Source organism: Dermochelys coriacea, chromosome 24 (genome assembly GCF_009764565.3).
Source record: "Dermochelys coriacea isolate rDerCor1 chromosome 24, rDerCor1.pri.v4, whole genome shotgun sequence".
Lineage (NCBI taxonomy): Eukaryota > Metazoa > Chordata > Testudines > Dermochelyidae > Dermochelys > Dermochelys coriacea.
The window spans coordinates 15,327,563-15,341,582 of NC_050091.1; the positions used below are offsets into that span (position 1 = coordinate 15,327,563).

General features: G+C 45.5%; 1 long non-coding RNA gene across 1 annotated transcript; it reads left to right on the forward strand.

The window, feature by feature from the left end:
- Positions 1-362: 362 nt before the first annotated feature.
- On the forward strand, positions 363-1,142 carry LOC122457377. The gene is made up of 2 exons (XR_006276884.1): positions 363-402; positions 920-1,142. It is a non-coding gene; the product is annotated as an uncharacterized LOC122457377 (long non-coding RNA).
- The last annotated feature ends 12,878 nt before the right edge of the window (positions 1,143-14,020 follow it).

Here is a 14,020-nt window from a genome sequence, read left to right on the forward strand (position 1 = left end):
CTAGTCCCCATTGCCAGTTACTGTGGCCCCTAGACTCTAGATACTGTTGTCATGTAATAGGGCTAGTGGACTGTAGCTTAGTCCCTGCCATTCACCTCCATGTTTCCCAGTTCTCCTCTGATCTAAGTCTGTGTGTTCCAGGTGAATGGGCACCCAGTGCCTCTCCCGGCGAAGATCTCAGATGCTGTGTCTGTGCGCGAGTCTCAGGGTGGCGTGCCTGTGGTCCAGGCCTTGGGGATGATGGTTCTGTTCAGCCCCAGTGAGGAGGTGACAGTGAGGGTCAGCGAGAGCCTGGCTAATTTCAACGATGACATCTGATGACCTGCTGCTGCCCAGCTATGGGGTGGTGGGGAACATCACCAAGGTCATTGATGCCTGGAAGGCCAGAGACTTCTCTGGGTGGTGAGTGGCTCTGCAGATGCTGCCCTCTCCTCTGATCTTTCTATGATGGCCTATAGGTACCTCCCTGGGGAGGAGATTTCTGATAGCAGAAGGCTTCTTAATCTAGCAGACAAAGGCAGAGTAGGTCCCAGTGTCTGAAAGATGATGTTAGAAAGGTTCAGATCAGAAATAAGATGCAACTTTTTCCACAGAGAAAATAATTAACCATTGGAGCACCTCACCCAGGGGTGACAGATTCTCCATTGCTTGCTAGTCTTTATATCTCGACAGACCAACCATCTGAAAGATACATTGCAGTCCAGCCACAAGCTACTGATCGTGAAAGCATCCCCTTACATGGCAGCCTAGTGTAGTTCTTTCCACACTGCAGGAAATTCCCTGGCCTGTGCTGACTACATGACCTAATGGTCCCTTCTGGCCTTAAAAATCAATGAATTAATTGCAAAGGAATCTTACTGAGACATCTTCCCAGTCCCGAGGGAGGCTGACTCATTCCTCTCCTGTTTTTGTCTTCTAGTCACATCTAAACAAAATCCTGGCTGCTGAAGCATCTTCCCTCCCTGGAGTGGATCCTGCTGCCATCTTAGCTAGGAATTGCTCATAGTGCCATAACTGTAGCCCTTGTGACTTTCTGTGTCCTCTAGGTATTTAATGAGAAAAAGACTTTGTTCTGATTGTCAATAAAAACAAATAAACCTGCAGATATGATTGTGAAGCAATAAACTCATTTTTGCAAACTTCATCCAGTGATTTTATTATCACAGCCAGTTTCTTTCTATCTTAATGTCATTTCCTGACACAATGGAAGAGAAGAAGACAGTCTTTTTATTCCATGTCTGCACAGCGTCGAGCACAATGGAGTGATGGTCCATGACAAGGGCTCCCAGATGCAACCACAATACAGGTAATAGAGGTAATAATAATAATGATGCATTCTGCTAGTAAAACTCATGAGTATGGATGAAGTTTAGCCCAAGAGGTAGAAAAAGTCTGTTTCTCAAATGGAATGTCTTCATTTGCATTTCCCATGGTAGCTGATATATCTGTGTAAATCAGTAAACTTGGGTGCTACATTAGCCTTGGGGAGAAGACAGACAACATGTGCAGGAGTTAACAAGCTGGCTACATCATTGAGGGCAGAGTTAGAGAGGCTTCAGCAAAGAGCTACAAGGATGTCTGAAGAAGAGGGCCAATAGAGCAAGACTTAAGGAGCTCAATCTTCATCAACGAGAAGGTTAAGAGATTATTTTACCTCCTTATTTGGCACTGATGGAACCACAAATGGAATACTGTCTCCGGTTCCGGTGTCTACAGTTCAAGAAGGATGTTGATAAATTGGAGAGGGTTCAGAAGAGAGGTACGAGAATGATTACAAGAATAGAAAATACGCTTTTATAATGAGAGACTCCAGCAGCTGTCTATTTAGTAGAACAAAGAAGATTAAAGGGTGACTTGATCCCAGTCTATAAGTACCTACATGGGGAACAAATATTTAGTGATGGACTCTTCAATCTGGCAGAGAAAGGTACAACACAAACCAATGCCAGGAAGTTGAAGCTAGACATTTTATACTGGAAATAAGGTGTAAATTTTTAACAGTGAGTGTAATTAACCATTGGAACAATTTATCAAGGGTTACAGTGAATTTTCCATCACTGGCAATTTTTAAGTCAAGATTGGCTGTTTTTCTAACAGATCTGCTCCAGGAATTATTTTGGGGAAGATCTCTGGGCTGTGTTATAGAGGAGGTCAGACTAGATAATCACAATGATGTCTTCTATCCTTGAAAGCTATGAATCTAAAATATGCCTGGACTAGTGCCTGTAAACTAGAGCAGCGTAAATAATTAATGTTTCAGTTTGCTGGCAATTCAGAGAAATAAAAAAATGATTTTAATTGAGCGTTTTTCCATTTCTCATTTTTTAAAAAAAATATTTGTGTTTGAAGAATGTTTTGAAACAAAAAGTCATTTTAATCCCAAAATTCAAAAATGTTTCATTTAGAAATTGTCAGCACAAAATGTTGAGACTTGATCTGAATGTTGATTCCCCCCCCCCCCCAAAACGAACAATTCAGCAAAACCACACAAATTTGCAAGACATTGCAGTGTTGCCAAATCCGAATTTTTCTCTGAAAAAAGCTTTGTCTGAAAAGTTTCACCCTGCTCTATTGTAGGCAGTGCCACAGGGTGTCACTCTGGTGGAATTCTGTGCTATTGCATGCATAATTAATTTTCTTTTCTCAGAAAAAGGCTTCCGCCAAAGTGTTGCTGCAGTTCCGCATTTTGCCCACCAGAGGGCGCCGTGGTGATAGAACAAAGCTGCACCTCCCCACCAATGAGGGAAGAATAAGAGCCAGCCTTCTTCCCAGTGCCTGCCAGGCCAGGCCAGAAGACAGGGGCTATGGGGAGACAGACAGCGTGGGGTGCTGGGGGGTCAGACAGGGGCTCACAAGGGCTAGTGGGGGAGGACAGACTGGGGCAGGGGCTCAATGGGAGTGGAGGCACAGAGCCATAGTGGGGAGGGAGGTGCAGGGCCACATGGGGATGTGGGAAGTGGGTGTCTGAGTGGGGTGGAGGGACATGTGGGGACAGGGCAGATGTCCCTGACTGAATGGGAGCGGCTCGGGGTCAGCCAGGGTCTGCATGGGGGAATCTCCCGAACAATCCCTCCCCACCCCCCCCAAATAACCTGTTCCATACTCTTCCCACCCACACCCAACAACCCTCCCAAATTCACACGCAGGCTCCTGCCCAGCAATTTACTTCCGTCTCCCTCAGCTCCTCCGTAACCCCCGACTCCCGCAAGCCTTTGCATTGCTTCTGAGGGGTACGGGAAATATAGTTGTGTATTGTAGTTTAAATGAATTATGACTCAGAGTATCATTAATATTAATTAATTTATGTATTATAATGCCTAGTAAGGAATCTATTTTTTCAAAAAACATTTCCTGAATCTTTTTTGTCGTCTGTGTTTTACAGACCTACTTGCTGACAGGTATTTTGAAATAAATGACCCAAAATAATTGAAACCGGTGTTTCAATTATGTTATTTTGACAAATAAAATATGCAGAATTTTAAAATTTTTTGGGCAGAATATTTATTTTGATGCAGAATTCCCCCAGGAGTAGGGGGTGGAGAATAGAGGGCTTTTTGATCTAGCAGATAAAGCCAGAAGGCACTCTAATGGCTGGAATTTAAAAGCCAGAAAAGCTTAAACTAACTATTACTGGCTGCTTTTTGGAGCCTCTAGGCTTCGAACCCACAAGGCAATTCTTGATTTAGTCCTTAGTGGCGCACAGGATCTGGTCCAAGTGGTGAATACAGCTGAACTGCTCACTAATAGCAACCATAATATAATTAAATTTAATATCATTGTGGGGGGAAATACCAAAGAAATCCACCACAGTAGCATTTAACTTTAAAAAGGGGAACTACACAAAAATGAGGAAGCCAGATAAACAGAAATTAAAAAGAGCGGTCACAAGAGTGAAATGCCTGCAAGCTGCATGGAAACTTTTTAAAAACACCATAATGGAGGCTCAAAGTAAATGTATATCGCAAATAAAAAAAAAAAACAGTAAGAGGACCAAAAAAATGCCACCATGGCTAAACAACAGAGTGCTAGAGGCAAAAAGACATCCTACCAAGGAAAACAGAAAGCTATGTAATCCCTAGCAAATCAAGTGTAAAAGTATAATCAGCCAGGCCAAAAAAGAATTTAAAGAACAACTAGCAAAAAAAACCACAAAAACTAACAGAAAACAAATGTTTTAGTACATCAGAAGCAGGAGGCCTGCTAAATAATCAGTGGGGCCACTGGACGATCGAGATGCTAAAGGAGCACTCAATGAAGACAAGGCTGTTGCGGCAAAGCAAAATGAATTATTTGCATAAATCTTCATTGCAGAGGATATGAGAGAGATTCGCATACTGGAGCCATTCTTTTTAGGTGAAAAATCTGAGGAAATGTCCGACATTGAGGTGTCACTAGAGGAGGTTTTGGAACAAAATGATACATGAAACAGTGATAAGTCATAAGCACTAGATGGTATCATCCGAGAGTTCTGAAGGAACTAATAACTGTGGTATGTAGCCTATTGCTTAAATCAGTCTCTGCACCAGGTGACTGGAGGTTAGCTAATGTAATGCTGATTTTTAAAAAAGCTCCAGAGACGATCCTAGCAATTACAGGCTGTTAAACCTAACTTCAGTAGCAGGCAAATTATCAGACACATAGACTAATACAGTATGTTGGGGAAGAGTCAACATGATTTTTGTAAAGAGAAATCATGCCTCACCAATCTATTAGAATTCTTTGAGGGGGGACAGAAAACATGTGGTCAAGGGTGATGATTGGCTATAGTATACTTGGACTTTCAGAAAGCCTTTGTCAAGATCCTTCATAAAGGCTATTAAGCAAAGTAACCAGTCGTGGCACAAGAGGGGAGATCCTCTCATGGATCAGCAGCTGGCTAAAAGACAGGAAACAAAGGGTAGGAATAAAAGGTCAATTTTCAGGATGGTGAAAGGTAATAGCTGGTATAGAGGTATATACTCCCACAGTATTCTTGCCAGCAAGTTAAAAAAGTATGGATTCGATTAATGGACTATAAGGTGGATAGAAAGCTGGCTAGATTGTCGGGCTCAATGGGTAGTGATCAACGGCTCAATGTCTAGTGGGCAGAAAGCATCAAGCAGAGTGTCCCAGGGGCCAGTTTTGTTTACCTCTTTATTAATGATCTGGATGATGGCATTAATTGCACCTTCAGCAAGTTCACAGATGACACTAAGCTGGAGGAAGAGGTAAATACACTGGAGGGTAGGGATAGGGTCCAGCGTGACCTAGACAAATTGGAGGATTGGGCCAAAAGAAATCTGATGAGGTTCAACAAGGACTAGTGCAGAGTTCTGCACTTAGGAAGGAAGAATCCCATGCACCGCTACAGACTGGGGACCGACTGGCTAAGCAGCAGTTCTGCAGAACAGGACCTGGGGATTACAGTGGACGAGAAGCTGGATATGAGTCAGCAGTGTGCCCTTGTTGCCAAGAAGGCCAATGACATATTAGGCTGTATTAGTCAGATCATTGCCAGCAGATCGAGGGGAATGATTATTCCCATCTATTTGGCACTGGTGAGGTCACACCTGGAGTATTGCATCCAGTTTTGGTCCCCCCACTACAGAAGAGATGTGGACAAATTGGAGAGAGTCCAGCGGAGGACAACGAAAATGATTAGGAGGCTGGGGCACATGACTTACGAAGAGAGGCTGAGGGAACTGGGGTTATTTAGTCTTCAGAAGAGTGAGGGGGGATTTGATAGCAGCCTTCAATACCTGAAGGGGGGTTCCAAAGAGGGAGCTTGGATGTTCTCAGTGGTGGCAGATGACAGAACAAGGAGCAGTCGGGGAAGTCTAGGTTGGATATTAGGAAACACTATTTCACTAGGAGGGTGGTGAAGCACTGGAATGGGTTACGTAGGGAGGTGGTGGAATTTCCATCCTTAGAGGTTTTTAAGGCCCGGCTTGACAAAGCCCTGGCTGGGATAATTAAGTTGGTGTTGGTCCTGCTTTGAGCAGGGGATTGGACTAGATGACCTCCTGAGGTCTCTTCCAACCCTAATATTCTATGATTCTCTGGTCTGTACTGGGACCAGTGCTGTTCAACATATTTGTAAATGAAATGGGAAAAGGGGTAAACTGTGTATATTGTGTACAACATTACTCAAGATAATTAAGATCCACAAGCTACTGGGGCTCGATAATGTCACCTCAGTTGTATGGAAGACTAATTCCCTGTCCTGGAGGAATTATTGAGCAAGATTCTCTGCAGCACAGCCATCTCATTCAAAATCTGTGCAAAGGCATCATCCCACATTCCTGCATGTGTCAACCCAATGCGGTTCTGCCTCTTTCCAAGAAGCAGTCAGACCAGCTAACGCACTGTGCTTCCCCTATCCCTCCAGAATAGGAACAGAGAGGGCAGACCACACAGTGGTCCAGTGCCTGGGTTGCTAGTCTTGCACTCTGAAGAGCTGAGTTCTAATCATGACTGAACTGTCTAGCAAATTGCTTCATCTATGTTTATGCCTGGAAGTATATGAAAGAAGGGAGGCCACTGAGTGTGCTGCTTTCTGATGGACAGCGAGGGGCGTGTGACATTCTATACCTTGGGGGAGTGTACTGTAACCCCCACATACCTTGTTTTCATATAATCATGATCTTATATATAAAGCATGCCTTGTAAGGTATCGGGGGAAGCTTATGCTCTGCTGGGACTTTCCAGTATAAAGAGCTGGCCATTCCCACCACACAAGCCATGCCAGTGATCTGATCGTAAATAGGCCTCTTGCAGCTGAGGAGGAGTTATTTATTGGGGTTGCAGTGTTCTTGTAGCTGTGTTGGTCCCAGGATATTACAGAGACAAGGTGGGTGACAGAATATCTATTATTGGACCATCAGAGGTTTTCTTCAGGTCTGAGATGGCTTGTCTCTTTCACCAGCAGAAGTTGGTCCAATAAAAGATATTACATCACCCACCGCTCCTCTCTCATTTATTGGGTGTCACAGACAAGAATTAACTAGCCCAGCGCTGGCCGAGGTTGTGAATTTCAGACGCACTAACAGAGCTGTCTGGTTTCTTAGATCCAAAACAAGTTAGGAGTTTAGGGGCCAGGGAATTGAGCCGTTAGTTTGCTAAGGAGCCAGCCAGACATTCAAGAATCTGCGCAGGAGGAAGAGCTCTGTGTAAACTCCAAAGCTTATAGATTCATAGATACTAAGGTCAGAAGGGACCATTCTGATCTAGTCCGACCTCCTGCACAACGCAGGCCACAGAATCTCACCCACCCACTCCTATGAAAAAACCTCACCTATGGCTGAGCTATTGAAGTCCTCAAATCGTGGTTTAAAGACTTCAAGGAGCAGAGAATCCTCCAGCAAGTGACCCAGGCCCCATGCTACAGAGGAAGGCGAAAAACCTCCAGGGCCTTCCAATCTACCCTGGAGGAAAATTCCTTCCCGACCCCAAATATGGCAATCAGCTAAACCCTGAGCATATGGGCAAGATTCACCAGCCAGATACCCAGGAAAGAATTTTCTATAGTAACTCAGATCCCATCCATCTAATATCCCATCTCAGGGGATTTGGCCTATTTACCCTGAATATTTAAAGATCAATTACTTACCAAAATTCCATTATCCCATCATACCATCTCCTCCATAAACTTATCGAGTAGAATCTTAAAGCCAGATAGATCTTTTGTCCCCACTGCTTCCCTTGGAAGGCTATGACAAAACTTCACTCCTCTGATGGTTAGAAACCTTCGTCTGATTTCAAGTCTAAACTTCCTGGTGGCCAGTTTATACCCATTTGTTCTTGTGTCCACATTGGTGCTGAGCTGAAATAATTCCTCTCCCTCTCCTGTATTTATCCCTCTGATATATTTATAGAGAGCAATCATATCTCCCCTCAACCTTCTTTTAGTTAGGCTAAACGAGCCAAGCTCCTTAAGTCTCCTTTCATACGACAAGTTTTCCATTCCTCGGATCATCCTAGTAGCCCTTCTCTGTACCTGCTCCAGTTTGAATTCATCCTTTTTAAACATGGGAGACCAGAACTGCACACAGTATTCTAGGGGAGGTCTCACCAGTGCCTTGTATAACGGTACTAAAACCTCCTTATCCCTACTGGAAATGCCTCTCCTGATGCATCCCAAAACCGCATTAGCTTTTTTCACAGCCATATCACATTGGCAGCTCATAGTCATCCTATGATCAACCAATACTCCAAGGTCCTTCTCCTCTTCCGTTACTTCTAATTGATGCGTCCCCAACTTATAACTAAAATTCTTGTTATTAATCCCTAAATGCATAACCTTACACTTCTCACTATTAAATTTCATCCTATTACTATTACTCCAGTTTACAAGGTCATCCAGATCCTCCTGTATAATATCCCGATCCTTCTCCGAATTGGCAATACCTCCCAGCTTTGTATCATCTGCAAACTTTATTAGCACACTCCCACTTTTTGTGCCAAGGTCTGTAATAAAAAGATTAAATAAGATTGGTCCCAAAACCGATCCCTGAGGAACTCCACTGGTAACCTCCCTCCAACATGACAGTTCGCCTTTCAGTAGGACCCGTTGCAGTCTCCCCTTCAACCAATTCCTTATCCACCTTTTGATGTTCATATTGATCCCCATCTTCTCCAATTTAACTAATAATTCCCCATGTGGCACGGTATCAAACGCCTTCCTGAAATCTAGGTAAATTAGATCCACTGCATTTCCTTTCTCTAAAAAATCTGTTACTTTTTCAAAAAAGGAGATTAGGTTGGTTTGGCACGATCTACCTTTTGTAAAACCATGTTGTATTTTGTCCCATTTACCATTGACTTCAATGTCCTTAACTAATTTCTCCTTCAAAATTTTTTCCAGGACCTTGCATACTACAGATGTCAAACTGGCCTGTAGTTACCCGGATCACTTTTTTTTCCCTCTCTTAAAAATCGGAACTATATTAGCAATTCTCCAATCATACAGTACTACTCCTGAGTTTACAGATTCATTAAAAATTCTTGCTAATGGGCTTGCAATTTCAGGTGCCAATTCCTTTAATATTCTTGGATGAAGATTATCTGGGCCCCCCGATTTAGTCCCATTAAGCTGTTTCAGTTTCGCTTCTACCTCTGATATGGTAATATCTACCTCTATATCCTCCTTCCCATTTGTCATGCTACCATTATCCCTAAGATCCTCTTTAGCCTTATTAAAGACTGAGGCAAAGTATTTGTTTAGATATTGGGCCATGCCTAGATTATCTTTAACCTCCACTCCATCCTCAGTGTTTAGCGGCACCACTCCTTCTTTCTTAGTTTTCTTCTTATTTATATGGCTATAGAACCTTTTACTATTGGTTTTAATTCCCTTTGCAAGGTCCAACTCTACTCGACTTGTAGCCTGTCTCAATTGATCCCTACATGTTCTGACCTCAATTAGGTAGCTTTCCTTGCTGATCCCTCCCATCTTCCACTCCCTGTATGCTTTCTGCTTCTTCTTAATCACCTCTCTAAGATGCTTGCTCATCCAGCTTGGTCTACAACTCCTTCCTATGAATTTTTTCCCCTTTCTTGGGATAAAGGCTTCCGATAGCTTCTGCAGCTTTGATTTAAAGTAATCCCAGGCCTCCTCTACCTTTAGATCCATAAGTTCTTCAGTCCAATCCACTTCCCTAACTAATTTCCTTAATTTTTGAAAGTCAGCCCTTTTGAAATCAAAAACCCTAGTTGCAGATTCATTTTTGTTAATCCTTCCATTTAGTTTGAACTGAATTAGCTCATGATCACTTGAGCCAAGATTGTCCCCTACAACCATTTCTTCTATGAGGTCCTCGCTACTCACCAAAATTAAATCTAAAATGGCATCCCCTCTAGTCGGTTCAGCAACTACTTGATGAAGGAATCCATCAGCTATCGCATCTAGGAAAATCTGAGCCCTATTATTATTACTAGCACTGGTCCTCCAGTCTATATCTGGGAAGTTAAAGTCTCCCATGATCATGCAGTTTCCATTAGTATTTACTTTATTAAAAATATTAAAAAGGGCTTTATCCATATCCAAATTAGATCCCAGAGGTCTATAGCACACCCCAAGCACTATCGTAGGAGAGGCTTTACTAGTTTTCTTCCCCAATGTAATTTTTGCCCAGACGGACTCTGTCTTATCCATTGCATCGCTTCTTATTTCTTTACATTCTACCTCATCATTGATATACAATGCTACTCCACCACCTTTACCTTTGCTTCTGTCTTTCCTAAACCGCACATACCCTTCAATACCTGTAGTCCAGTCATGACTACTATTCCACCATGTTTCTGTTATCCCTATAATATCTGGTTTCACTTCCTGCACCAGTAGCTCTAGTTCCTCCATTTTGTTACCTAGACTCCTCGCATTGGTGTATAAACATCTTAATTTTTGCTGTTTGGCCTCGCTCACATTTTGTACCCTATTAGGTACAGTCATTCTACAGCCAGTATAACCTATTAGACTAGTATCCACACCGCTCTCACTCCTTATAGACATTCTCCTACCCACGGCTGTATCCTTTCTTACTTCGTCTTCTTCCCTCTCAATGCTAAAATCTGGCGTGGAGATTTTCTGGACATCTCCCATCCATCTCCCCCCAATTCCTAGTTTAAAGCTCTCTTTATCAGTTGTGCCAGCCTCGATCCTAGAAGTCTATTTCCTTCCCTACTCAGATGAAGTCCATCCCGAGAGAACTGACCTCTGTCCGTGAATACCTCCCAGTGGCCATACATCCCAAAGCCCTCCTTATAGCACCACTGCCTAAGCCATCTGTTGACAGTCATAATCTTGTCACACCTTTGTTGCCCTTCTCTAGGAACAGGAAGGATCCCGCTAAAGATCACCTGAGCCTCAATTTCCTTAAGCGTCTTCCCCAGCCTAGCATAGTCTCCCTTAATACTTTCCAGCGAGAATCTAGCCGTATCATTTGTTCCCACATGAAGGATAATTAGGGGATTCTTTCCCGCTCCCTTTAGGATCCTTTTCAACCTCAGGTCTACATCCCGTATCTTAGCACCCGGAAGACAGCACACCTTTCTATTCTCAGGATCAGCTCTAGTTACAGGCCTGTCTATTCTTCTCAATAAAGAGTCCCCGATCACATAGACCTGCCTTTTCCTGTTGACAGTGCTATTCTCCAGTCTCTCCCCTGTTCCCTCTGGCTGCAAGTTCTTTCCATTCCTATTTTCCCTTACAATCTTCTTCAACCCATCCTGTATCCTCCTGGGGCTCATATTTGGTGTAGTCTCCCTTGACTCTTCCCCTTTTTCTATAGGACTAGCCTCTCTTCTCTTCTTCCTTACCCTTCCACCTTCAACAAGTACCTGCTGAGCCCCTTCTTCATTTTCCAACTCTGCAAACCTGTTCCTAAGCTCTATTTCTCCTTCACTAGCCCGTCTTTTTCTCTGCCTGGTTCTTTGAGTCACATGTTTCCACTGACCACTTTCCTCAAAATTCCCCAGCCCTGGTTCCATCTGTGAGTCTGAGCTTTTCCCTTCAGATACCTCATATCTTTGCTCCATCATCTGCTCAAACCCCTTCCTAAACTCAACCAGACTTTCCACCTGCATCTCCAAACCTCGGATCTTTTCCTCCATCAGCTCTATCAGACAGCATTTCATGCAGACAAAACTCTTACCAGTTCCCCCCTCCAGGATCATGTACATACCACAGCTTCCACATCCAGTCATCCTCAATGTGTCTTTCACTGCAGGAGTCAGTCCCACAGCTGCCTCTGTATCTGTCATCTCCTTCCCACCTAAATCCTGTTAATCTGGGAAACACAAGCCACACCAAGAAGACCACCCTCCCCCAGCAAAAGCAAACCCCAAACAAGCACCACAATTCAAACTCCCCTGTTTAGAGCTCTGTTTGCTAGCTCCTGTGCCACTGCCTGACTGGCTGGCTACCTTTATAGGGCCCCTAGTCAGAAGCCCCGTCCCCTAGGCAGGGCTCAGCTGCTCTCTCAGCACAAAGCCCCACCCCCTAATCAGGCTCAGCTGCTCTCCCAGCACAAAACCCCTACACACACACACACCCACACACACAAAGCTTCTCTCTCTCTCTCTCTCTCTCTCTCTCTCTCTCTCTCTCTCTCTCTCTCTCTCTCTCTCTCTCTCTCTCTCATATCAACAGAAGTTGCTCTAATAAAAGATATTAGCTCACCCACCTTGTCTCTCTCATATCCTGGGACCAGCATGGCTACCACACCACTGCCTACAAAAGTGCAGGATTCACACTGACAGCCCAGAGTTACCATCACACCAGGGCACTATTTTCAGGATTCAGGTTCCAAGAATAACGTCTTCATCACACCATGGCACTGACACTACCAGTGCAATGAGATACATATAGCAGGGTCTGAATGCCAGGAATTCGCAGTCCACACACCCTGGGACGCACACAGCCGGGTCAGACTGCATGCTCACAGTACAGCAGGGACATACTCAGGGATTGGGTGCAAGAGTTCAGCTGAACACGGGCACCTGCAAACTGTTGTCCTAACAGCAGGATCTACACTACTGGCCCAGGAGGAGTTACACGTCAGGGCACTAAATCACAATCCCAGTGCAGTGGGATCCAAGCACCAGGTCTTTAGTACCAGAACAGTGGGGTGGAATTAGAGAAGTTAGAGGAGAAAAGGCCCTTGGGTAGCACCCTGCCTCAGTCTATCTCTCTGCCAGTGCGCAAGGCTGCTCCTTAGAGCACGTTTGGCCCAGTCTCCTTTTAAAAGTTTCAAGCATTGGGGTTTCCAGCCCTTCCCTTGGGAAACTGTTCCACATGTAAGCGGGGATGGTCCTGCTATTATGGGAAACTTTCCTGGCTTACACACGACCCCGGTGAAATGGGCTAACGAAAGGATCTGAGTCCTGGCTCCCACTACCTTTACCCAGAGGCCTGCCTGACCTCGAGGGCTCCCCTTCCATCTCCTGTGTGGCAGAGTCCTCGTAACCCCAACAGGGCTGGGCCCAGGATTCCTGGGGGGCTCCACCCCCAACCTTGTTGTGGTCACTAAGGGCAGGGGCCAGGGTGTCCCCACTCCGGGTGCTCTCTCTGCACTCGATGCTTCCCTGATCCACTGATCATTACATACAGTTCAGAGTAAATACTACTTGATAAAACAGCAACCAATTTTAAAAAAATAAGGAAAAATGGGAAAGATGAAAGGAAAACCTGTCGCCCCGCTTTGTGGCACAGGGATGTCACAGCCAGCGTCTCTGGGATGTCAGGGCAGTTCAGTCTGTTCCTCACACGTCCCAGGCCCTGGCTGTGCTGCAGGGAGGCTGCGGGTCGGGCTTGCTCTGGCGGTGGCCACACGTCCCTAGGCTCTAGGTGGCAGGACCCAGCATCGCCCCCACCCCGTCGGGGTTACGATCCCCCCCCAAGTCTGGCCTGCCAGACGTCTTGGCTGGGGGGGCGTCTCCCTGCGCTGGGCCCGCTGACAGGGTCCCCCTCGCTCTCCCCAGCTGCTCCCCTCACCCGGCTCTGGTGTGTCAGCTCCAGCCCCAGCCCCAGCCCCAGCCCCAGCTCCAGCTCCTCCATTCTGCCTCACCACTGATGCTGCTGCTGCTGCTCTGCCTCCAGCCCCCTGGGCTGCTTCTCTGGCCCGTCTGGCCGGCGCGGCCCTGCTCCCCAGCTCTGCTCAGGCCCCTGCTCTCTCCTGAGCTCGGCCCCACTCTGTCTGACCCAGGCAATTCCAGCTCACTAGGCGGATGGGACCCCCCTGGCCTCCTGACTCCCGCATTAGCCTGTCCGCCCTGTCAATCAGGCTGACAGGAGCATTGGCCTCTCCCCATTGCCCCGGGGGGCTGTCAGTGTCAGGGTCCTGATTTCCCATCGACCCTTCCCCTTCCTTTTGGTCCCGGGAGCTTGCCAACCAAAACCCCAATGAGTTTTGGTAAAGGGGACCCCTTTACACAGAGCCTAAGACATAGATTGTACTGCCAGGAAGGTCCCCAGATAGCTTTGAGTTTCCCCCTCTTAATTTCGTCCTGTTACTCAGAGGACTGGTTTGTGCAGAGCAGGGTT